Raw genomic sequence first — 27,892 nt, 5'->3', positions numbered from 1 at the left:
ACCTGTGTATGTACATTTCCAAAGGTGTGTGCAGTTGACAGTTAAATTTTATGTACTCTGTCTATGGTACTTCCACCTGTGTACTGTGGGTATGTCTGGGCCCACATTCATGGCATGTCCATCTTTCAAATGGTGACAGATATTGACATCTGAAGAGTGAGTATGGATGACTGCTGAATTGGGTCTTGCTGGGATGCATTGTGGTTTGCCCTGCAGTTGTCAGATCATGGCGCCACCAAGACACAACCCTCCATGCCTACATGTTGACCACTTCCACACAATATACAACATACAACAACCTAACACATGGACCCCTGCATATTGTACAAATGCAACAATCTATCCTGTACATTGGGCCAGCTCAGGTAATCTGTGCTCCACTGTTATGAAACCCACATGTACATGTTACTGCATTCCTACATAGGATTGTGGGGGGCACACCTGATAACTGCAAACATTTGCTATGACTGTACTGGTATTTCAGGTACTCTGCTGGCTTCCATTTCCTTTTGTATTCTGACCTATCATGCAGACTAGAGGCATAGCAGTAGAGTACAGATCTTAGGTTTTATTGGCCTACATTTCAGTTTCAGACTTCTTACCCTTCAGAACTGACATACAACTGCCTGACCTGTTGTAGTCTGTCTGTGTAGGTCTGGATGGGGGCTGTTCTTCATTGCCATCAATTGGAGGCCTTAGCACAGCCTTTCTTCATGGTCATCTACACCTGTCCTGCTGGCTGAGGTTGTTGTTGGGTATGTGAGCCTCACTGACATGCACGTGTGTGTCCTATGGACACACATTTGGGCCACCACATGTCCTGCAGTGGGATTTGTCACCTTGTCTAGTACTGCCTACTTTGTTGACACCAGTATTTGCTATGGATTTCTTGTTGCCAATATAGGTGTCCACTATCTGCTGCCATCTCATTCAGCCACCTAATTCCCTTGCATGCTCACATCCATACCATAGATACAACTAGCAGAACATACTACTCTATTCAGCAACTGATAGGAAAAGTGACTTACCTTGTGCCTGTGCCAGTATTGAGGATGGTGTTGGAAGGCTGACTATGTCAGATGCACATAGTACACTCCCTATACATGATAAAGCACAGGTAGTGTCATGTTTGGCATCCCTTTTACTGTTTGTGTGAGTCAGTGTCAGTGTATGTGCTATGCGTTGCCTCTTTGTCAAAGCCTGGGCATACTGGGCACAACTCCTTCTGCCTACATGGGCAGGCTCAGGTTGTTCCTCCTCTGAGTCACTTTGTGCCTGTGCTGGCCTTGGCAATGGTGAGGGGCTGTGTGGCCCTGCCTCATGGTGTTCCTGCTGCAGCTGTTTCCGAGGATCATATTGTGTAGCATGACACATACTATGAAAATTTGTGTACATCTAGCTGGAGAGTACTACAAGGCTCCACCGATATGTCCGGGCACTGGAACCGTGACTTGACCATCCCAAACACATACTCTATTATGATTCTGGTTTGTCCGTGTGCCTCATTATGGAGTTCTTGTTCGGGTGTGTGTGCATTTCTGATGGGTGTCATCAGCCATGGCTCCAGTGCATAACTAGCATCCCCCACTAGGTGGCCATATGGGATGTACCCCAATGGCAAACCTCTGGTACAGCTGTGTCATATGCCAGATGTGGGAGTCATCATAGCTTCCAAGGCTGCCAGCACACACATTCATGATAATGCCCTGGACATTGCACACAACCTGGCAGTTGATGGAGGGGAAGCACTTGTGGTTTATGTAGACCCTACCACGCTCACCAGGTGGTGCTTTGATGTGTATGTGCATGCAGTCTATAGCACCCACTACCTCAGGGTATTCTGCTATTTGGTGGAAGAGACACATATTGCTGGTCAATGCCTCACGGGTGTTGAGGAAATATATGTGCTCACCAGCATGTGCTGACATGGCATCCAGGAACTGGTGGAGTACCCTGAATGCTGATGCCTGTGAGATCCCCATGATATCCCCAGTTGGCCTTTGGAAGGTACCTATGGCTAGTATTCTTAAGCCTACACATACCTTGGTATCCACTGGGATGGGTTCCCCTCTGTTGGTTCTGTGTTTGAGGCATAGCCGGCACAGCTTAACAATTTACTGTAGGAAGTCCCCGTCCACCCTATAGCACTCCACTATCTCCAGCTCATGTAGCCCCTGGTAGGTTACCCTGGGTCTGTATACACTTCTCCTTCTCCTCACTGTGGATTGGTCATCAGCATTCTCATCCTCACAACCCTCAGCCTCTTCCACATATTGATGTATGAGAGTGACAGCAACCCCTATCATTTTGTTAGTTTTGTCAGGTAAAATTTCCCCGTCTGTGTACACCGGTGGTGTAGAGTTTGTGGGAAAAAACAGAGAGGAAGGTGTTTGCATAGTTTATAGTAATGTGCTGGGCTGCTGCCTGTGTAATTGGCTGATTCTGATACATTTCGCCTCCCAGCTATGCTAGTTCTCCTTGATTGCCTTCCTACTGCTGTTTTCCTTTCCCATTGCCTTCCCATTTAAGCCCCAAGGTGCGGCATGCATGCCCAGTGCTCAGATGTGAACAGAGCTGCTATTTCCTGTTTTTTTTTTTTCTTTTACAACCCGGTGTGCACTGCACACACCCATTTAGGCAATGTAAACACCTTTTAGCAGTAACTGGCCCTCCTTGGATACGAACACACTCTGCTTTACTTGGAATAAGACATTACAGCCTCAGACACACCCCCTTCCTTAGCTGTGCTTAGCTAAGGGCAAATACGGGCCACTAAGCTGCAATAAGCTTACAGCATTCATGACACTCCCCCTTATGAGGTCATCTAGCTCTTATGCTTATACCATGGTGTTGCTGCACCTACATGGTTGGGTGCAAGCTAGCACTGAGGGCAAATCTGTGATTCAGTATCATTCCCCTCATTTTCATAGAACTGACTGCTAATGCATGGTTACAAAACTGACACTCAGCCTTACCCCTTAGCAACCACTATTCCATGGTATTGTTGCCTTATGCATGCCATTGACTATTATGGCAAACTGCTGATTTGGGTTTAAAAGCTTATTTCCAACTTTTTTCTTATTTTCAAGATGATCTCATTTGCGCACCTCTGCCCTACGCTTAAACGGCCGAAATCAGCCCCAAAAAAACAAAAGCTATTTTCTACAATTTTGCAACTATTTTCCATGCCAGTGGCCATATATTTGGCCATTGGCATGCCTACTACATTGAATACATGCTTTCTTTGGAGCTGTCATGCCTCCGTTTTGTAATTTGCAGAAATGTATTCGGTTAGTAGCCATATACATTTCTCCAGGTTACACTATTCCTGCACAGACACCTGCCTGCTTCCTGGATCACTAATTCACCTCATTTGCATGGATTTCACCAGCAAATAGGGTAATTAGCATACAGGAGCTGTGTCCATGCAGGGATAGTGTAGGAACACTCATGTACATCCCGGGAGCTCGTTCCTGGATCACACTTCGGACATATTGCATGCAGCAGCTCTTGCACTATTCCTGCATGCCGTGCAGAGCTTGCTGAATCACGGGCTTTGTTATTGATATATTCTGATAAAAATATTTGCTATTTCTCTATCAGTTTTAGATTACTGTAGATCAGATGATGGCAACATAGCAGTTTTGCGCACTTTAAGGAGCAATTTAGTCTCTGATGTATTGATCTAGAGCACAATCTCTTGGTATTATGCAGATGTGCACATATTAAATAAAGTAGATATACTCAGACTTTTAAGAATAAATACCTTGCTGAAAGACCACAAAGACATTCAAAGGCAAAGGGAAAATTTACAGTTTTCCTGTTTAATTTTGTTCACACCAGTCTGTAAACCCGGTATCCCAGCTGTGCTATAGGATACTTTGTTATTTACATCAGAAGTAGAAAAGGAATTAAAACTGCTGAATGACACGGGCAGTTTTGAAAAAGCAAAGGTTTCAATTCAATGAGTATTACATGAATAAAAAAAAACTATACTGTTCTACTGCTGCTTTAGTACTTATTACATTGTATCAGTTAGTCAGGGCTGTTATATCCAGCTTGTGTGGTCTTACACGTGGGCTCCAAACCAGCCATTTTACATCAAGAAAGTTTTTTTTCTGCACTATTATGGCAGAAGTGTGCTGATCTAAACCTATCTGATTTGGGGATTCGTAGTAGAAAGCGGATTGTGTGCTTTCCTGATTTGTTATTAGCTTAAAACCTGTTCCTGTTTGCCTCTATATAAGCCTCACATTTGTGTGGGTTTTGGCTTAATTATTCAGAGCTGCTTGTTGTTTGGTGACTATGCCAGAGCGTTCCAGTGACAGTGCTTACAGCTAAGGCAATCCTCTGCTGAAAAGATGAAAAAAAAGTATTACTTTGCATTTTTATCGATAGCATTTTATTAGTTTCCTATGATATTTTCTGAATCTGCCGCATTTAAAAAAAAAAAACTAGTGTTCTACTGCTAAGTACTTATTACACTGTATCAGTTAGTCAGAGCTGTTGTTTTTCTGCACTCTTACGGCTGAAGTGTGTGGATCTAAACCCATCTGAGTTGGGGACTGCTGGTGCAATGCTTAGTGTGTGTTTCCCTGATTTGGTAGTTATCTTAAAACATGTTCTTTTTTCCTGTACATAAGCTTTGCATTTGTGCAGGTTTTGACATAATTGTTCAGAGTTGCTCACTGTTTGGCGACTATGCCAGAGAGTTCCACCGAATTTGCTTATAGCTAAGGCAATCCTCTCCAAAAAGGATGAAAACAAGTATTATTTTACACTTTTATTAATAAATGTGATAGAATTTTATTAGTTTCCTGTGATATTTGCTGTATTTGCAGCACTTTAAATAAAAATAATCCTTTTTGCCTGTATATAAGCCTCATGTTTGTGCAACAGTGCCATGTGTAGATGCAAATATCTTGAAGATAAAACTTCCCCTAGAATATCTATCACTGAAAGTATACCCAGCTCCTTGCTGCTCCAGGAGCAACTAAGGTGTGCGCTGAGCAGCATCACTCTGCAGTTGATCTTAGACTACACAAAGTATAGCTCCCACTCATAGTCTCTGTGCTATCAGCACAGTCCAGTCTAATTAAACCACTCCTTTCCCTGATAAAACTTACAGTAAGAACCTGATATCATGGATGGTCAGTTTCCTACCATCTCTGTAGCTGGTCTGATAGATATGGGCATCCTACGGCAAAGTAGTTATTGCCTCATACATATGAACAACCACTTAATCCTGAAACAAACAAATACTATATGTGAGAGATGTAGTTATACCATGAAAATGAAGGCAAGACTCACATACAAACTGAATACCAAACAGGTTGTCAGCACACACACACACACACACACACACACACACACACACACACACACACACACACACACACACACACACACACACACACACACACGCGCACATACACACACATATCACTTCCAACACTAAATAAGAATTTGACACATAAACTCATATATGCAGAGGTACTCTGTAGTAACTTACCACAAACAAAGAGGCCTCACAAATGCTGCCTTCAGAAACCACATATACACACATCAAAACAAACAATAACCACAAAACATAATCAAACACAAAATAAACATACTGGTCATAGGAGACTCCATAGTGAGATACACGGATGCCCCCCCTCACCAGGATCCATCAGATCATACACGCACACAAGTCACTCAGCCATAAGTACCAGTATGACTCTGCTATAGTCCATGTGGGTATGAATGACAGATGATTTAGCTCTCAGTTTATGTGTCACAGGCAGGTATGAGCCTAGCCTTGAGCAGCATTCTACCTTCCCCAAGGATGATGACACAACACAAACAAAAAATGATTGACTTTAACTGTTGGCTTAGCTTTTGGTGTCAATCCTAGGGGATCCAGTATTTGTCAGCCTGGGAGGACATGATCAACAGGTCACACTGTTTTGCCAGGCTTTTAGATGCTGAAAAAGGCTTTAGCCAGCCCCATATAGTGCCTTTTTTAGGCAGTGTCAAAATAAACAACCTTCCACCATAACAGAATCTCAGGGTACTGCTACTCAATGCTAGGAGTCTATACAAGAAGCTACATTTCCTAAAAGCACTTCTCACCTTGGAAAATGCTGATCTCTGTGCAGTCACTGAGACACGATTCAAAACTACTGAAAGCACCCCAGCAGTGCAAGGCTACAATGCCTTCTGTACATTGAGACCACCAAGTGAGCAAGAAAGAACCAAAGGAGGAGGTGTATCCATCTTCATAAAGGATAAATACACTTCAGGACAGTACGACTCTCTCGAGTTACTACATGTCCAACTAACCATAGACAAAATCCTCTACCACATCATTGCTAGCTATAGATCCCCTGCTATCAACCAGTAAAAAGATACTGCATACCTGGACTTACTGGAGTCACTCACCATGCAGCCCAGTAAATATCATGGGTGATTTTACTATCTTACCATTGACTGGGGAATATTCACGATCACTAAGTTGTAGGCTCAGAGGTTTTTGGACTTTGTCAATGCAAATACACTGTAAAAGCTGGTTGTCACACCCACTAGGGAATGAAATATCCTGGATGTAGTACTCACTAACATGAAGAAGCATTGCACCCCCCCACCCCATGCAATGTCCTCCGGTAAGATTGGACCACAAAATTATTTCCTTTGAAATAAACATAAGCTAGCTACTCCATCAAACTCAAAAACCCTAAGGATTTCTCCCAGACAAATTATTTCCTACTAAATGATGGCAAAAGAAATTTCAAAGCTCCCCGAACCCAGAAAACACTGAATGCTATGCAGTGATGTACACCAATATCTAGTATTGTCATTTAAGCAGTTGTACAGAATCAGCTGTACCAGACCAGATTAAACCTGGGTTTTGCCAGAAAAAACAAGCCATCCTGGTGGGCCCCTGGTATAAACAGGTTATACAACAAAAGAAAGCAACTAATGTCCAAAAAATAAGTGGGAACAGGCTCAGCAGAAGAAGAAATCCCTCACTAGTCTAAAGATAACCTGGACCAGAACACCAAAGGTGGAGGTGTGCCCATATTCATTAAGGATATCCACACCTCCAGGCTAGTTGCTCAGCATAATGCAGCCGAGGTTATCCAAGTGCAACTAAGTCTGAGCAAAACTGCAATCCAAATTGTAGCTTTCTACAGATCACCCACCATGCCCCAGGATTCCCACTCCTCTTTTCTTGATGTACTGGAAAATATTAGGGTTCAACCAAACACCCTAATAATGGGAAATTTCAACTACCCCACCATTAACTGGGAAAACTACTCATGTACCAACTCCTTTGCTCAGTGCTTTCTGGAATTAAGACAGAAGTGGTGAACTTCATGTCACCCATGCAGATGGACAATACAGTTACGACTACTGAATCCTACACAATTGCACTTTATAAGCACTTACATGAGTGCATGGATTGTGCCATCCCAAACAGAACCAAGATGCTATCCTCCAAAAAAAGGAAGCCAATCTGGTGGTCCCCTGCCATAAAAAAACTGTACAACAGAAGGAAGAAACTGTTGCAAAAGAGAGTAAAATCTCACGAGTGGAGCAGGTCCCTGGTCAGCCTCAGCAAGAAGCTGCGATCCCTGATAAAATCCTCCAAAGCTAGTTACGAAAACAAAATTGCCACTGATTCTAAAGACAACCACAAAGTATTCTATAGCTATGTCAAGAATCTCAATGGCAACACTCAGATCTGCTCTGAGTTACAGCACAATGGCACTAAATATACAGACCCAACTGATATTGCCAACATCCTGGCAGATAGGTTCAGTGCTAACTTTACCCCCCTTTCACCCCCTAAAGAGCCCATCTCTATACCGGAAGAATGCAAAGTTCCTGTAATCACAGCTGCACAGGTAAAAACCACACTCTCCAAAGCCAAGAACACAGCATCCATGGGACCAGACAACATCCCAGGCTGCATTCTACATGAACAACAGAACAAATTGACACCCCTCCTAAGCAGCATGTTCAATCATAGCCTCACCTCAGGCTTTGTGCCTGTTGAATGGCGCACAGCAACGGTTATCCCACTCCACAAGGGGGGAGCCACCAAGGACCCTGGGAACTACCGCCCCATTAGCCTGACGAGCCTGGTCTGCAAGGCCATGGAACATATCATCATGGAACTTATAAACAAAGACATTGGTAATCTCCAAACTTGTTCGGGTTTGTAAAAGGCAGATCATGTCTCCTAAACCTGATAGACTTCTTTGAAGCAGTCACCAAAGCCATAGACAAGGGTAAGGTGGTTCACACAGCCTATCTAGATCTTGCTAAGGCTTTCGACACCATCCTCCACTCTGGAATTATAGATAAACTCACTAAACTAGGTATACATCCCTATGTTCCAAGATGGGTTGCCAACTGGCTCACTGACAGAACCCACACTGTGAAAGTAGCAGACTCCAAATCCAACTTCAGACCAGTGACAAGTGGAGTACCACAGGGTTCAGTCCTGGGTGCTCTCCTGTTTGGTATCTACTTCTCTGAAGTACAGGCTAACACAGAAGGTCTTTGGCTAATGAAGTTCACAGATAACTGCAAACTAGGAGCCATAATCAAAACTCCTAACAATGTGGACATCCTACAAAAGGGCCTCACTGAGACAAATGCCTGGTGTCAAAGCCATGGCCTCAAGCTCAATGCCAAAAAGTGCATTGTCATCCCCTTTGGTAAAATCTCTGTAACCATGAACTACAACATAGGCAGTAGTATACTTAACACCAAAAGCGTGATAAGAGACCTTGGGACACAGGTGGACAGTAGTCTCTCCTTTGATAATCACATCTCCACAGTAGTCAGGAAATCCTTCTACGTGGCACACCTCATCACAAAAGGTTTCTCATCCAGAAAAAAAAGAGGTCATTGTTCCCCTCTACTCATCACTCATTAGACCCATTATAGAGTACAACGCCCCTTTGGTATGTACCTCACAAGACATCTACAACAACTGGAAAGGCCGCAGAAATACCTCACAAAGAGGATTACCGGCCTCAAACGGATGCCCTACGCAGACCGTCTCAAAACACTTCAGCTTTACTTAGTCGCATATTGCCTACTTAGAGGTGATCTCTACCTAACCTACAAAGCTATGTCAAACCCAGAGCTGTTGGACATGCTCCACTTAAAGAAATCCCAATCCCTCCGAGCTACATGCTCTAGGGACCTAAACCTTGTCACCACAATAAACAGAACATGCCAGAGGGATAGATTCCTGTCCCAGAGACTTCCCATACTCAGAATAAACTACCTATCTATATCAAACAAAGCTCCTTATTAGCACTCTTCAAGAAAAATCTTGATGATTGGATGGGAAATAGGAAATTTACCCCGGGGATCACCTCTGTGGCTCTTCTCCACAGTGGCACAGGAAAATAATTTACTTGGGGGGCAAAAGCCAGGGTACCTTTTTGGCTGGGCTTGTATAGGCCCCAGGGCCGATAGCCTAGCACCTACCTATGAACCTATGAACCTAAGAAACTGATAAGAGATCTGGTCAAGTCATCAAAGGTAAGTTATGAAGCAAACAAATAACCACCCTAGTCAAGGAAAATCACAAAGCATTTTAACAACACCCAAAATCGTAAGGGGAATACCCAGCTATGTGCAGACCTAGTTGCGGATGGCACCATCCTTACTTAGCCAGAGGAAATAACCAAACTGCTAGCTGACAGATTTATATCAAACTTCACCCCCCATCCCCCACCGGTCATCCCCCAAATACCTGCCACCATTCCTCAGCCTATTATCTAAAGACATGGCATGAATGGGCCCTGACAGCATCCCATGTTGCCTTTTAAATACCTTAAAACATGATTTAGCAGACCCACTTGGATCCTTATTTAATCACAGCCTTCAGACAAGCTATTTTGCTGCAGAATGAAGGACAGCAACAGTCATCCCTCTGCACAAGGGGGGACCATCAACCAACCCAGAGAATTATAGACCGATAAGCCTGACTAGCTTTATCTGTAAGGCCATGGAAAGAATCATCCTGGACCTTATCAACAAGAACATAGGTAATCTCCATAATCTGGAACCAACCCAGTTTGGATTCATTAAGAGGAGCTCATGTCTATTAAATCTGGTTGAAATCTTCGAGAAGGTCTTCAAGGCCATGGATGAGGGAAAGACTGTGCATACTGCCTATCTTGACTTGGGCAAGGTATTTTACACAATTCCCCACTCAGGTGTTATAGAGAAGTTCTTTCAACTGAGCATAAACCCCTAAATCACCAGGTGGGTAGCCAAATGTCTCACAGACAGGATACACACTGTCAAAGTGGGTGAATTCACCTCGAGCAACAGGCCAGTCACCAGAGGAGTACCATAGGAGTCTGTACTAGGCTTTCTCCTGTTTGATATTTATTTCTCAGAAGTCAAGGCAAATGTAAATGTCCTTTGGTTGACCAAGTTTGTGGATGCCTGCAAATTGGGAACTTTCAGTGAATCCCCAAATGATACCGATACACTGCAGAAAGGATTAATGCATACAAATGATTGGTGCCAGAACTATGGATTAAAACGAAATTATTCCCTTTGGGAAAGCAAATACCCCAGCTAATTACAATTTAGATAGCACCCTCCTAAGAGTAAATGCAGTGGTATGTGATCTGGATACTCAGGTTGATAGTAATCTGAACTTCAACCACCATGCATCCACAGTGTTGAGAAAGTCCTTCTATGTTTCACAACTCATAAGTAAAGGCATGGCATTCAGATGGAATGACATTATAATTCTGGAAATCAAGAAAAGGTATAAATGGAAATGTTTATGGAAGAATTAAATATGCCAAGGTTAGAGGTAGATGAGGCTCAATTACTAACAGGAGAGATGAGAAAAAAAATGGTGATGTGTAATCGATCCATGGGAAAGTCCCCAAGAACAGATAGCATCTCTGTTGAGGTTTAGAAGCTAGGAGGGAAAAAAACTGATAAAGATCTGGAAGGTTTTACTTAGTATTTTAAGAGGTGGAGAAGCACCAACATCCTGGAAGAAATCGATAGTAGCTGTAAAACCTAAAGACAGTAAAGACCCATCAGATCCAGCTTCATACAGGCCCATTTCAATCCTAAACCATGATTATCAAGTGTTTATGTCTATAATGGTTAAAGGATGGCAAAGATGATGACAAAATTGATAGATATGGATCTTGTGGAGGAGAGGCAAACATTTGACAATATTAACATTTATGATACAGAGGAAAGCAGAATGTAAAAAAATAGCACTGCTGTTGGTGAGTCTTGATGCAGAGAAAGCATTTGACAGAGTAAGCTGGGAGTTTATGAGCAGGACAATGAAAGCATTTGCATTCCCTGATAAAATTATAAGGATGGTTAGGAGGATATATGAGAGATCAGAGGCAAAAATTAAAGTAGGTGTGTTCCACTCTGATCATTTGTTTAAGCAGAGGAACCAGATAACAGTATCCTCTTTCCCCTTTGTTATTTGCATTATATTTCAACCCATTGCCAAAGAAAATAAGTGACTCAGACATTAAAGACTTTCGGCTTTTCCCCATTAAGGGTCAACACAGCGGAACTCCAGTCTGCTCATGATTGGCAGCGGTTTTTACGGTGCCGAGTTGCCAGCCCGACGCCCAACCTTCAGTGAAGGCACGCCCATTTACACTCGCACCTACCTGCATGTCTTTAATGTCACTCGACTGTGGGGAGGACATGCAGACTCCACACAGAAGGCGCTCTAGCCGAGAATCAAACGGGAGAACCTCTTGCTGTGAGGTGACAACGCTAACCGCTGCACCACCGGGACTCAGACATTCAAGGATATAATTGGTATGGTAGTCAAGATAAGCTGGCTCTGTTTGCAGATGATTTATTTTATACCTGGTAAAACAAGAAAAGGACATTTCAGTGTTGTGGAACATTTTGAGGCAGTTTCAGATCTTTTCAAGTTACAAAGTTAATGAAGCTAAAACAAGGCAATAGCTGTAAATTATGTACCCACACACAAATTGGTTCAGCAATATCCATAATCATAGGGACATGATAAAATGAAGTACGTAGGAGTATGGATTAAAAAGGATTCTGGTGTGATAGCTATGTGGGAAGAGACTAAACAAAAGATAATACAAAACTGAGAAACTAGAAGCTCTGTTATATGGATATGGATAGCAAGATACAAGCAGTTACAATTTTTTAGACCCTTTAGTTTTATACACAGGTTAAGCTAGCAATTAATAAAGAGATGAAGGATTTTATTTGGGATGGAAGACAGCAAGAGTCAAGTGGGATAAGCTGATTCTTTCAGTAGTACAAGGCAGTCTGGGAGTACCTGATTTAAAGGGTTTTTTCAGAGCTACACAGTTACATAGCACAAGCTGAAACCTTTAGTTCAAAGTGGAAAAGGATAATGATGAAAAGGGGGGGGGAAACAAAGAGAGATTGGGATTTTGAATGCAGATCCTTAAGGAGAATAAAAATAACCATACAGAATATTATACTCATAAAGTAGCAGAAAGTATTCTAAGAACTAAGCCAACATGGGAATGGAGAAAGGAGATTCTGCCAATAGGGATGACTGCAATTAGGAATACAGACAGTAAGTTAGAGGGGGCTGGAATTTATTGGAGAAAAATGGTGAAAGAACCAAGGTATTGGGAGCAAATAATTAAAGAGGGAAAGGTAATAAAATGGTACATGGCCAAGAATTTATTTGGACTGCAGTCTAGAGATTGCCTTTCCTATCAAGGATTAATATCAGAGCATAGGCAAAGTGAAAGAAATAAGGAAATCCTAAATGAAAGACCAGCACTGGTAGAGTTTTTGGTAGAATCTAGAACAGAAGCTGCTGTTAAAAAAGGAATAATTAGTAGAGCATATAAATACTGGTTGATAACTATATGAATCAATCAGAGGAGGTTAGAAATGATTGAGAAGAAAGACGCAATAAGCAATTCACAAAAAAAACATGGAATCACCCAGTTCTGGGTGGAGACTTCTCCTTTTTGGCATCTACATTTCTGAACTAAAAGCCAATACCAAAGGGCTCTGTCTGACTAAGATTGTAGATGACTGCAAGCTAGGAGCAGTCATTGAATCTCCAAATGACGTAGCCATCCTGCAGAAGGGTTTGTCTCAAATAACTAAATGGTGTCAAAATCATAGTCTGAAATTAAATGGCAAAAAACTTCCTTATTGTATCCTTTGGAAAATCATCTACCCAAGAGAACTACCATATTGACATTAGACCCCTAAGAGTTGACCCAGTTGTTTGGGATTTGGAAACTTATGTGGAGAGTGACTTAACTTTTATCCAACATGTGTCTATTGCTGTAAGGAAGCCCTTCTATATTGCACAGCTTATAAACAAAGGAACTGTGCCTAGATCTAGGGATGTCATTGCTACTAAGGGCTGAGTAAAGGGGAGCAATCACTGAATATAATGCCCCCCTTTGGCATCTATCTGTCCAGACACATGCAACAAACCCTATTACAGACTGCTAAGAGGTGACCTGTGTCTGGCATACAAGCATCATCTGATCCATTACTGTCAAATGACATCAGAAATACTCGGCCTAGGGAACTAAACCTCTTCTGCATTATCAGTAGAATGATTTGGAGACACAGGTATATTTTTCAGAAAACCCACTGCTTTGGAACAGACTCCCCATCCACATAAAACAAAAGTTCATCCCTGTCAAATGCAGCTTAGATCTATGGATGGGAAACAGAAAATTTACTCCAGGACTGTTCCTTTTAATACTAATTGACAGGTACTAAATGCTTTACTCCATTTGTGAGCCCCCTTAAATTATCTGTGTATTATCTCAGTTATTCTCATTAGGGGTAATATATAATCTCATTAAGGGTAATATATAATGGACAAACAGGCAACAATCTGCATTTCATAAATGACTGCACAGTCTGAACTGTGATTAACTCACTGTGACCCAAAGTTGGGGTTATTTAGCAGCAGATGTTAGTAAAATAGTCATTGTGCAATATTAAGTAAAAAATAAGGACAAGAATTTAAAATCATAGCTTATACCAGGAGATCTTTAACAGATATGAAAAAGATTTTCAAAATATATAAAGACATTATTTCTGGTGTTTCATCTTGTGGGCATTGTATAGTTTATCATAATAGAAAATCTTTCAATTATTGGCTGGCATTAGGCTGCTAGAAATATTTTAACAATGCAGACAATTGACAAGTGACTATTTCAAAGAAAGGAAATAACAGTGTCATTAAAAATAATATCTTTAAAATAAAATATTGATCAACAAGCCCAAAAAATAGAAATAAAAAAATTCTGCTAGTTTTTGAAGATTTGTATATGTTTTTCTTCAGGCTTGAAGGCAGGATTGCTACTTGCATGTCCATAGTACATTTGCATACTAATTATATCAGCCAATATTCATAGTCTGGGGCTTCACAAATGACTTAGGGTTATCTGCAAATAATGGTGCTACACAGATATGCAAGTAAGGTCAGTGAATGTCATTTGTGATAAAAGCGAAGTCTTGTGAAAACATGCCTGTTTCTCACAAAAAAGTAAGTTGTATAAAGTTCAGCTTTAGGAAGTTGTAAATTAGTTCATAAAAGCTTGAGGTTTGTGTTACCTTTTTCTTTCAAATATTGCAGATGAGTGTAGCAGTCTCACTTAAAATATTTAAGGAAAGTTGCTGATTACACAGTGATTAAAACCGACTTTTTTGTTTTACATATGGGTATCCTTTTGGTTGTTTCATTAAAGAATAGAAAGGGGGAGATAGGAAAGAGTGAAAAGGGAATACAACAATGAGCGGAACACACAAGGAAAACATCAAGAAGGTTTGTGCTGGAAGAGGTAGGAGAGGGTGGGCACTATGTTTTTGCTGAGGGATAGACCCCCCCTTATTTTTTCAACTTTTTTATATGAGAGGGTAGTGTAGGTAGAAAATAGATAAGAGGGTGTACGAGAAAGAATAAGGGAAGAAGGGTTGAGGAAGTGCCAGTAGGAGTTCCAGTCCACAGAACCTCAAACACGTCCACTGCCAGATGGTGTTGCAGTGGTGGACCCCAATGTTGTTGAAGAGGTAGAGACCTGTGATGGTGCAGTGGTTGTCACCAACTGAGAGAGAGCGTCTTCAACATACTGAAGACAGTCTTCAACTGGCTGAATTCTTCTGTCCACTGCCTCCGCCATTACATCATCTACCAAGGTCCAAAGCCCCATTTTTGTGAGGCTTGCCAGACTGCTACACACTGGGGGTGCCTACAGGACTGGTGCCTACACCCCGATCCTGTGAGGACATTCATGGACAGGCAGAGGGTGAAAATTCTCTAGCCTGGGAGATAAATCCCCAGTCTGTTTTGGAGACATTTAAATCTGTTAAAAAATAAAAATAAAAAATGAAAAATGAGAGTGAAACAAAACAATAAAGAGAAAGAAATGCATTATGAAAATAACAAAAAATAGAGAATAAAAGGGGTAGAGAGAGACAAAAGGGGAAAGTGCACAACAAAGCCACACATTTATTTATTTATTTATTTATTTATTTATTTATTTATTTGCATTTGTTAACCAGGTTGGTCCAGCTGGGTAAGAATTACCCTTTTTCAGTGGAGACCCGAGAGGAAAAGCCCCAAACAGACATACAAATACATACGAATAGAGACAAATTAACAATATTACAGAGGAAAACAATATTATGGGTACAATGGATAAGAAAAACAAACAATGAAAGTTTGAGAATATGAGTAAGGTAGGCCAGAGGCATGCATGCAAAATATTTATGAAAAGGTGATCTGAGCAAGATCTCTGAATTAAGTTAAAGTAGGCAAAGAAATGATGATTTAGGTGTGGAGTTAATAGTGTGCGAGTTTTAGGTGGGAGCATGTGAAGGACATTCCCATTTGGAGGAGAGATGGGAGAGAAGCATGGATTTGAAATTGTTGTGGTTAGGTATATTATGTAGTGGTGTGGGGAGATTGTTCCATAGTTTGGCTATAGTGTTGGATAGTAGTAGTTTACCAGTTGGGTGGATGGGTTTATGTACATGCAGGAGGTTTTGGCCTGTGGATCTTAGGGTACGGGTAGGTGTGTAGGGTGTTAGAGATTTAGCAAGAGAGGGGCATTCTGCTGGTTTAAAGATGAGTTTGTGGGCTGTTGTAAGTTGTAGGTACTTTAGGTGGTTGTGGAGTTCTAGCCAGTTTAAGGTGTGTAGGGAGTGACAGTGATGGGAAGAGTTCTTAGAATTGGTTGCAAATTTGCAGATTTTGTTGTAACAGGCCTCAAGTTTAGTACGGAGTCCAAGTTGTAAGTTGGAGAATAGGGGAGAACCGTACAAGAGAGAGGGGAGAAAGAAGGTAGATGCAAGGGTATGACGGGAAGATGGAGTAAGGTAGTAGTTGTGTCTGTAGAGGAGGCCGATTTTCTGCTGGGTTTTTTTGATTGCTGAGAGGATGTGGGAGTCGAATTTTAGGTTTTCATCGATGGTAATGCCAAGTAGTTTGGTACTAGGAATGATTTCAAGAGGGGTGTTATTGTGGCTTTTGATGGAAAATTGGACTTTGTGGAACTGGGAAGTTTTAGTGGGAGTAAATATCATTAGCTTTGTTTTGTTGGCATTTAGGGCCAAATGATGCGATTGCATCCATGATTCAATTTTGGAAAAGGCTGTTTGGGTATTAAGTAGAAGTTTGGAGGGGCAGGAGGCTGAGCAGATCATAGTGGAGTCATCTGCGTATTGGATGACTGAGGCTTCAGGGATGGAGAGGTGAAAGTTGTTAATGAATAAGTTGAAGAGCAGAGGGCCAAGTACTGATCCTTGGGGAACTCCTGTGGGTGTAGGTAAGAAAGGGGAGGTTGACTCTTTCCATTGTACAGCTTTCTGGTGCGTGGAAAGGTAGCTGGAGAACCAGTCTAGGGTTGAGGGAGATAGATGCAAGTGTGAGAGCTGGGATAGGAGGAGGGAATGGGAAATAGTGTTGAATGCCTTTGAGAGGTCAAGAAAAAGAGAAGATACGTATTTGCCACTCTCACGTGCTAGGTTGACTGTTTCGAGGAAGGAAATGAGGGCTGTCATGGTGCTATGGCCTGGGCAGAAGTCGTGCTGTCTGGGAGAGAGGAGTTTGTGCTGGATTAGGTAGGGCATGAGCTGGGAGTGGATGGCTTTCTCTACAATTTTAGAGAGAGGAGAGAGTATAGCTATGGGTCTGAAGTTGGTAGTGTCTGTGTTCTTACCACCTTTATGGAGAGGAATTATGTATGCATAACGCCAGATGGTTGGTACATAGGATTCCTGAATGGATCTATTAATGAGGATGGATATGGGATAGGCTATAGATTCGGCTGATATTTGAAGAAAATTTGCTGGAAGGTTGTCAGGGGCATTGCGGCATGGTTTTAGCTTTTGCAGTAGTCTTTTTATAGTATAGGTGGAGACAGGTTTAAGTGATTGAAATGTTACAGTAAAACCTTTATTATAGTAAAACTTGTGACAGGAAGTGCTTATGCGAACAATGGGAGTAGTCATTTGGGAAGTGCTTGTGTACTTGGGAAAAATGATATAACTAGTGCTTATGCATACACCAGATGAACTCGTGACAAGTGCTTGTGATTACTTAAAGGGGGTATGTATCTCTCGTGCAATGCATTCAATACAGTACTAAAAATACTATTTGTAATAATCAGTTAAAAACAAAATAATGCCATTTATATTTACATATTTGTAATATTAGCTTAACTGTAATGGTTTCCACTGCATTTCCTTCATCTTATACATTTATTATACAATCACAGCAACCTCCACACAGGATAATGATGACACATACACACACACGCACACACACACACACACACACACACACACACACACACACACACACACACACACACACACACACACACACACACACACACACACACACCTTCTTACCACCTGTAAAATTATCCAGATTCCATCTGCTTGTCCAGCACAAAGTAACATTCTACACAGCCGTGGTCCCAGTCAGTCATTATGATACAATCAACAAATCTTCTTGTCTGTCCATAAACCTATTAAATCTGCTGGGCATTGTCTGTACTCTTACCTTGTTGCTAAGGCCTGGAACTCATTATGTCTCTCCATTAGCTCAGTACCCTCCCGCACATCCTTCATAACCATTCTGAAAGGCTTCCTAACCAAAACTTCTTGTTCAACACCAAGATAAACTATAGCCCTAAATGTGGATAAATACCTATTCATACCTTATACCTCCTTATTATCCCTTATTCACTCACTTCTATCAATTTCTCTCCCCTGGCTTTCTCTCTAAACATACCACAAGCTTGCTTTTCTTTCACGTGGTATTCCAATTCTTGTTTGCATTGCACTAGCTTTAATTTCTCTATAAACTGGTTAAAAGTTTTCTAATTATTAAATCATTATCATATAATTTGCATATATTCTTCAACCAATGTTTTCATATTATGTCTAATTTGGTATAACTATTTAAACTATAGTTTTGTTGTATTATTTTAAAGACTGTAGAATTATCTTTCTTAAAATGTTTTGTAATACGTTCGAGCTTTTCTCCATGGGCCTCCACTGAAAATGGGATCCTACCCTGTCAGACTTTCCTAATAATCAAATGTTAATAAATAAAAATAAATAAATCTGCAAAGCTTTACAATTATTTTCTTTATGACCAATACAGAAAACTGTTTTAAAAAGAGTGGTGCAGTTATACATAGGCATATTTTGCTTTTTTTACAGTTATATAATGATTTCAAATTATTTTTTATTCTTTTAATCAAATTACAAACTAAGACAGAATTCTCTTGGACTTCAGTTATACCTACCAGAAGATTCAGCCAGCCTTTCTTCTCTTCTTTGTTGTTGCCGGTGATTATCCTCAATCTTTTCCTCACTTGTCACTAGAATACAGAAGACAATTCTTGTTTACCTGCATTTGCAATTGTTATAAAAATAAATAAATAAATAAGGTATATAGATATATATATATGTATAACTTCATTCTTTCCTGTTTTATTTTCTCTTACATATGCATAGCTATATGAATTTGTATAATACTGTACTAATATTCCCTGTCCACAGTACACCCACGTCAGTCACGTGTTCATAAATCCGTGAAAAAACGAAATTCAATGATACATCTCGGGACACATTTGCATACTACTGCTGTTTATAGAGATGAATACAAATTAGCCTAATTTCCATATAACACATATAAATGGTCCTGAATTCATGTAAAAAAAAGTTGAGCATTGCCTTATTAATTTGCCAATAGCTGTGATAGGTGACAAATGTTTTAGGATACTGCAGACTTATTAAAGTAAGGAAATATTTCAAAAAATATTACAATCTAATAAGAAACACTTCAAATATATATATTTCATTAATGAGTTATGGGTCCTATGTAAAGAATTTACATGAATTTACATACATTATGTGCATGTTATAATAGCAATGACTGACTGCTGGATTTGTGACATTTGGAACTTGGATTTCATGACTGGAAATGATTACTGATTACAGAAAATGATCATTACTATGGTATAATTTACTAATTGTGCATACATGAGTATAAATGCAATAATTTACTACTGAAGTTGTTCTGCAGTGCTAAGGATATCAACAGACGTGTGATGAACTGGAGATTTTTGAAGTGACAGTGATGAATACAAAATTATGAGTACATGACAATGATAAGGAAAGGGTGCTTTTTGTGACAAGAGTGATTGCATTTCTGACCTGAATGAACTTTAAGTAATATATTGCAATCTTACATGCTATACTGAGATTTCTTTGTATAATGTTATGGTTTGTATTCAGTAACATTTTTATTTAATGTGGGTGGCACAAAGACTTGGCCAATGGTTCATACTTTAAAAGGTGATTACATCCAAACATTATTGTTATACTTTCTGTCTGCACCCCTTTTTTCTTTTCTCTTTGCATATGTAGTAATGATGGACAATAAGGGCTCAAAGCAGAAAAAGGATAACTTCAGCCATTGAGGAAAATCATGTCCTCATGCCAGCACTTAGGACATATGGTAAATTTATTTTTGGTAAAGGGGGCCCAGACAAGCCAAGAGGAACAAAGACCTGGAATCAAACAGTTGTTGACATTAATGCATTCTTTTGGCAGAAAGCAAGAATTGGCACAGTGCAAGAAAAGGTCAATTGATATGGTAGAATGTGCTAGAAGCAAGACAAGGCAGAATGCAATTTCCCATATTAATCAAGCAACTCAGGTATCAAGATTAGCATAGTTAATCGCGTAGTTCAGTGCAGTAGTATTTATGTCTAGTATAGAAAAATAAAAGCAATAACTTCAGTTCTGAGCCACAGGAGAATCATTCACATAAAGGTATACATTGTGAATAAAAGTCTGTTGTAGCTCACTACTCATGTTGTTGTTTTAGTTTCTTCAAAGACTTGTAGTGGAGTTCTGGCTTGGCTGTTTGAGCACCTCATTGTACCTTGTGCTATTATAAGGCATAGAGGTATAGTTATAGTGTGTGTACATACACAACATGCATTTGTATAATTGCAAATAATGATATATTGTGTGAATCTGTACCTTCAGCAAAAGGGAGATGTCACATATTTAGTACAGAGTACTGTATTTTCATAGTAACCTTAAGTTGGGTATGTGATTTATGCAGGTCTATATTATATGCTTGAAGAGAGTTTTCTTCGAGCATATAATCATTGACACCTAAAGAGCGAACGCTCTAAAGCATGAATGGCCATGTCCGCAAATTTTTCCTTGAAAAAAAATTCACAGGGCCGTACACAAAAAACACAAACTTCAAAACCCTAATCAAGTGGGGGGCCTCACCCCCCCCACACACACACACCCTCAATTAAATACACCAATTCCGAGATCACTCTACATTGAAAATAAAACTGTAGTGCTGGTAACCTTTCCACATGTGTAATTGCCTATTTGTCACTATAGTTCTGCATTGTATACCATAATCAGCAATAAACCATAAATGGAGAAGAATTAAACTACTGTGATGCATGTTTTTGATAACTATGCTGAACATAATACAGGTGAATAACATCTGAAGCAGCTATAAAAGAAGGGTGAAAAATCAAAGGAGAAACAGGCAATGGAATTAGTCTTTATAAATTACTCAGTGATGCATCATTATTTTCCAGCCTAAGGAATGCACTTACTAAAGTATTTTTTATTTCTGCTTTTTTTTTTACTGGGTAAGCCCATTAGGCCTACCTGTCCCTTTCCAGGGGTGATCCAGGAGTAATTTTGGGTTAAGTGACTTAGTGCCACACAGAAGGTAAATAGAGTGAGAAGGAATCAAACCCTTTATAAACGCATTCTATGAACACCTTCAGGAATGCATGGATCATGCGATCCCAAATAAAACCAAGACCCAATCCTCCAAAGGCAGATGTCTTGTCTGGTGGACCCCAGCCATAAACAAACTATACAATAGAAGGAGGAAGCTACTAAATGATAGAGCAAAATCCCAAAAAGGGAAGGCATCACTGATCAGTATTAGCAAAAAACTACGGGCACACATAAAATTGTGTAAGGCCAGCTTCGAGAGAAAAATTGCACAGGACACTAAGGATAATCACAAGGCTTTCTTTAGTTATGTTAGGAACCTGGGTGGTAATTCCCAGATATGCTCAGAATTAGTCCAAAATGACAAAAAATACACCAAACCCACAGACATTGCCAACATCCTAGCTGACAGGTTCAGCGCAAACTCCCCTCCCCACCAAAAGGGCAAATATCTATCCCAGCAGAGTGCTGCCCCCCTGACATCTCAGATGCTCAGGTAAGAGCCGCCTCTCCAAAGCAAAAACACAGCATCAATGGGACCAGATGGTGTCCCGGCTGCGCCCTACATGAACTCCAAGAAGAGCTAAACCCAAACATAAAACTACTGTTCAATCTCAGCCTTACTACAGGATATGTGCCCAAAGAGTGGCGTACAGCAACAGTGGTCCCTCTCCATAAAGGTGGTGCCTCAACGGATCCTGGAAACTATTGCCCCATAAGCCTGACTAGCTTGGTCTGCAAAGCTATGGAAAGGATCATCGTGGACCTCATAAATAAAGATATTGGGGACCTACAAACACTGGATCCTACCCAGTTCGGCTTTGTTAAAGGCAGATCCTGCCTCTTAAACCTGGTTGATTTCTTTGAAACAGTCACCAAGGCCATTGACGAGGGGAAGGTGGTCCATACAGCCTGCCCGGACCTCGCAAAAGCCTTCGATACAATACCCCACTCGGGCATTATAGACAAGCTCACCAGCTTAAATATAAACCCCTATGTCACTAGATGAATTGCAAACTGGCTCAAGGACAGAACCCACATGGTTAGAATTGCTGGAGCTATGTCAGACTCCAAACCAGTTACAAGTGGTGTCCCACAAGGCTCAGTCCTGGGACCTCTCTTGTTCGGTATATATATCTCGGAGGTACAGGCCAACACGGAAGGACTGTGGCTGGCCAAGTTCGCAGATGACTGCAAACTGGGCGCCATAATCGACTCTCCAGCCGACACAAGCATCCTTCAAAAGGGCCTCATAGAAACAGACAACTGGTGCCAGAGCCATGGCCTCAAGCTAAATGCCAAAAAGTGTATAGTCATCCCCTTTGGCAAAAACAAAGTGCCCACAAATTACCACATAGGTGGTAATCCATTAAGTACAGAAGAAGTAATTAGGGACCTGGGGACCCAAGTTGATAGCAATCTCTCATTTGACAACCACGTGGCCAAAGTGGTTAGAAAACATTTTATATAGCCCACCTAATCATGAAGGGATTCACATCTAGATCAGGGAGGTCATCGTGCCTCTTTACTCATCCCTCATCAGGCCCATAATTGGGTACAATGCCCTTTTGGGATGTACCTTACCAGACACCTGCAGCAACTGGAAAGACCCTAAAAGTACCTCACCAAGAGGATCAAAGGGCTCAAACAGATGCCATATGCTGCCCGGTTAAAGAAACTCCAGCTCTACTCAGTGGCATACCGCCTGTTCAGAGGCGATCTGTGCCTGACGTATAAAGCCATGTCCAACCCGGAATTAATGGACATGCTGCACCTCAGAAAATCCAAATCCCATCGAGCTACATGCTCAAGAGACTTGAACCTCAGCACTGAAATAAATATGACATGCTGGAGGGACAGATTCATAACCCAGAGGCTCCCTTCACTCTGGAATAAAATCCCAGTCCAGGTTAGGCAGAGTCCCTCATTGACTCTCTTCAAGAGGAATCTTGATGAGTGGATGGGAGATCGTAGGTTTACCCCAGGTATCACTTCTGTGTCACTGTTAGACAGAGGCACAATATACTAACCTCGAAAAATGGCATAGCAAAATAAATTTAAAATGGGTGGCGAAAGCCAAACACATTCTGGCTAGGCTTATAAATGCCCTAGGGCAGATAGCCTAGTATGAACCTATGAACCTATGAACCTATACAATGGACAACAGTAAACAGCTCACTTGATCACTCAGTCTTAATCCTCTCTATTAACTGCCAGACAAAATTGCACTCTCTCTCAAAGTTCCACTGAAAACATACATAAAATATGAACTTCAATACAGAAAAATAACCATTTTAGTAATGTTTTAGAAAAATTGCATTCAAACATCAAGCAATCGCAGATACAATTCATTATTTGTCTAAATACTGCAGTAGTAGGGCTAACAATTTTCAAGGAAGCTTGACATGACAAAAACGACATTAGCAAAGCTTATCTGGGCAATTCAGGTGTCCCGAATTATGGGAGGATCTGTAAGGCATTTAAGAGATGAAACTGATGTGCATGTGATATTTAAAACCATTCAAAGTGAAAGATAGACTTCAGCTTATTACTTATTAATTTACTCAGTAAATATAGCAAAAATGTTTTTGAAATATCATATTATGATATTCTCATTTTCTTATATGTAATTGCAACCAGTAGTAGTTCCTTTAGGGAGGATGGCTATGATGGTGCAGCGGTTAGCATTGTCACCTCACAGCAAGAGGTTCTCTGGTTCAATCCTCAGCTGGGGGTGCCTTCTGTTTGGAGTCTGCATGTCCTCCCTGTGGTCACGTGGATTTTCTCCGGGTGCTCCGGTTTCCTCCCAAAGACATGCTGTAGGTGGATTGGACATTCTAAATTGGCTCTAGGCATGAGTGTGTGTGTGCCTTCTGTGGAAGGTTGGGTGCTGGGCTGGCAACTTAACACTACAACTGCCAGTCATGAGCAGACAGGTAATCCACTGTGGCAACCCCTAACCAGGAAAACCCAAGAGAAGAAGAAGTAGTTCCTTTAGGGAACTATGTGTAACTACTTCCTCTATGCTATGACAGATTTTAGAAAAATGAGCACATCGCAGGAAGATCAATTAGTTCTAGATAAATCTAACACAAGGATCCACTTTCAGATGTAGGTATGTATTATTAGCTTCATACTGGTAGAACTAAGACAAAATGATCTGTTATAACAAACTTTCTTCTGATAACAGGTCTTTGTTATATATTTGGGAGGAGAGTAGGAATTACATCAATTTTCCATTAATTAGGTAATAAGTGGTTACAGTTTAGTATAATCAGTTTCCTTATTCTTTTCCAGGCCACGTTGGTGCAGTGGTTAGCATTGCTGCCTCACAACAAGAGGTTCTTCGCTTCGATTCTCGGCTGGAGTTTCTTCTGTGTGGAGTCTGCATGCTCTCCCTGTGGCTGCATAAACAATAAAGATATGCAGGTAGGTGCATGTGGGTGTGCCTTCCATGAAGGTTGGGTGTCAGGCTGGCACCTTGGCACTGTAAAATCACACTGTCAATCATTAGCAGACCAGTGATCCACTGTGGCAACCCCTAACCAATAAAAGACAAAGTTTCTTTATTCTTTTCCAAAAGCTGATTAGAGAAAATTCTCAGTGTTAATTTTATATGAAGGGAGTGATTGCCATGTGGTGCTGAGACCTGAAAACATAAGATTTTGAACATTTGTATAATAACATTATGGAACTTGGTAGACAACACACAAAGCATTACTCTTAGCTCCCATGCTCTGGCTATTTTTTAATTTTGTTGTGAATCAAATGATATTATTGATATATATTTATTTTATTACTAGTATCACCACTGCCACTGTTGTTTTAGTCTAACTTGCTGAATGCAAACTGTGGGTATTAATTTCAGCTACTGGAAGTTTTCTGACTTGTGATGTTTCACAGAGCTGTGCTGATTACTTCTTGTGACTTATTGTGTAAAGGAAATAAAATAGGATTATCCTTTCAGATGCAATTTTCTTATTACTTATTTATTTATTGACATTTGTTAACCGGGTTTGTCCAACTGGGCTTGTGGCCCATTTTCAGTGGAGACCCGAGGAGAAAAGCTCCAGTAATACATTTTAAAACAAGTACAATTTTAAACAATATTGATATAATAGTAGTTATAGCAAAACAATTCACATATGTTGGGTTACATGCATAAAGTTAAAGTTGCATTAAAAAGAAGCTAAGTAACAATTTTACATTGATATATTTCAATAGGTCAACAATAAACATTTTTTGTTTGTATAAAATTGTGCAAATGTATAGTAGACACATTGGAGAGAGAGGTGTAATAAGGTACTAAGTATGGTCCTTTTGAGGGTACATAAAGGGAAGGAAGACTAGGTAGGTTCATGGCAAGGGCAGGTTCTGGAATTGAGAAAATAAGCTTTTAGTTCATTTTTAAAGTGTGAGGTGTGGGAGATTGAACGTAAGTCAAGGGGAAGTTTGTTCCAAGCATGGGCAAGGGAGTGTTTGTAGAGTAGTTTGCCTACTGACCTTTTTGGGTGGTAGTTATCAAGTAATTGTTGGTTAGAAGTATGGAGGGTCTGGGATTGGATGTAGATGGAGACTAAGGAAGATAGAGATGGACAGAAGGAGGGTTTATAAAGAATAGAGTGTAGCATATGAAATTGATAAGAGAGTAGAAACTGGGGAAGTTCAAGCCATTGAAGAAAGTTTAAAAAATGCAGTGGTGTGAGTTGTATGGGGAGTTAGTAATGAATCTGGCTATTTTATGGTAAGTCTGTAACAGTTTGTTTAGAGTGGAGGCCTGGATATTGGTAAGAACTGGGGTGGCGTATAAGAGGGAGGGGAGGAGTGCCTGGCCCAGGGTAAGTCTAGATTCAGGGGTTAGGAATTATTTGTTCCGATATAGCAGACCTAGTTTCTGGTTTGTTTTTTTTATACATTGGAGTATGTGTAGGTTGAACTTCAGTTCGTCATTGATAATGTCCCCTAGGAGTTTTGTGTGGGTGTCAGGTTGGATGTTTGTATTGTTAGAAGATGTAGTAAAAAAGGAGGTTTTGTGATGAGAAAGAGAACGGGGAAGGAAAAGTAGGAGTTTGGTCTTTTTGGGATTTAGGATCAATAGGTTGTGAGAGAGCCATTGTTCAGTGGATAGTAGGGCCTGTTGGGTCAGGGAGTATAGTTCAGGAATGTTATTTGAGATGGATATAATTGTGGAGTCGTCGGCATACTGAATAAGGGAGGATTCTTTGCATGAGGTGTAAAGATCATTGGTGAAGATGTTAAACAAAAGGGGTCCCAAGATGGAGCCTTGGGAAACACCAGTGGAAATGGGAAGGAAAAGTGAGGAGGATGAGAGCCATTTGACAGATTGTTCCCTGCCAGATAGGTAAATATTAAACCAGACAAGTGTGGAGGGGGATAGGTGGAGATTTGCGAGTTTGGATAGTAGTAGAGGATGAGAGACAGTATCGAAGGCTTTGGAGAGATCTAGGAAGAGACAGGAAATGAGTTTACTGTTGTCTAGGACCTCTGCATTGATATGAGTGAAGGACAGGAGGGCTGTGGTGAGGACGAAATCCATGTTGGGTAGGGGTAAGTAAGTGGTGTGTGAGGAGGTGATCGAGAAGCTGAGTGAATACATTTTTCTAATATCTTGGAGAGGGGGGACAGAATGGCAATGGGTCGGTAGTTTGAGGAGTCAGTGGAGTTTCCACATTTATGAAGAGGGATAGTGAAGAAAGATTTCCAAAGGGTGGGGACAGTTGATTCCAGAATAGATAGATTAATTAGTATAGATACAGGACAGGCAATTGAGTCAGCAGCAAGTTTGAGGAATGTAGGAGATAGATTGTCAGTGGAAGGAGAGCAAGGTTTTAGCTTGAGTAGTAGAGATTTGATGTAAGTAATGGGAAATGGCTCAAAAGAAAACAAAGTTGTGTTAGTGGGACTTGGAGAGGTTTGTGTTGAAGTAGACTTTGGCTTAGAGGTTGCCAGATTTTGGATGGAAGAGATAAAGTGTTTATTCAGGAGGGTAGCTGTTTCCTGAGAGGAAGAGTTAGGGTATGGGGAGGGATTACAGGTCTTTCCAGGATACAGGATGTTGTTGAGAGTTGACCAAAAGTTTCGAGGATTGGACTTGTTGTTAAGCTGAGCAGAGCTATAGTATAACTTTTTGTCATTAGTTGTATGTTTTTTTGCAAGGTTCCTCAGTTGTCTGTATTTTTGAAGAAAAGGTGGTTGTTTCGTTTTAGTCCAGGTTTTCCAAGCATGATCTCTTTGTTTCATAAGGGACCTAGTCTCTTTGGAGAGCCAGGGAGCATGGTTTGATTTTACTCTGATCTTCCTAGAGGGAGCTAAGGAGTTTAAAGTATTCATGAAAATGCTATTGAAAGTGCTTACAGCATCGTTTAGGGGGAGGTGTTTTAGGATGGACCAGTCTATTTGTGGAGAATGTAGTTAAATTGGGATGAATTGAAAGTTGATAGTTTTCAATAGTCTTTGATAAGGTGGGGTTTGGGAATATGGGAGTAGTGTCTTAAGATGGTGGTAGGGAGATGATCACTGAGGGAGTCAGTCTATGATGGAGCCGGAAGTGGAATTTTTATGG

General features: G+C 40.7%; 1 long non-coding RNA gene across 2 annotated transcripts in view; it reads right to left on the bottom strand.

Moving 5' to 3' along the window:
* LOC122794815 overlaps window positions 1-27,892 on the bottom strand; it is a 465,643-nt gene that overhangs the window by 176,368 nt on the left and 261,383 nt on the right. For both annotated transcript variants that reach the window (XR_006363714.1, XR_006363713.1), the window contains exon 2: window positions 18,828-18,902. This is a non-coding gene — a long non-coding RNA (uncharacterized LOC122794815). The remainder of the gene's footprint in view (window positions 1-18,827; window positions 18,903-27,892) is intronic.

This window comes from Protopterus annectens, chromosome 2.part1, assembly GCF_019279795.1.
Source record: "Protopterus annectens isolate FY-2018-M chromosome 2.part1, PAN1.0, whole genome shotgun sequence".
Taxonomy (NCBI): Eukaryota; Metazoa; Chordata; order Ceratodontiformes; family Protopteridae; genus Protopterus; species Protopterus annectens.
The sequence above is the reverse complement of the archived record's forward strand: the minus strand, read 5'-3'. Positions and strand labels throughout refer to the sequence as shown.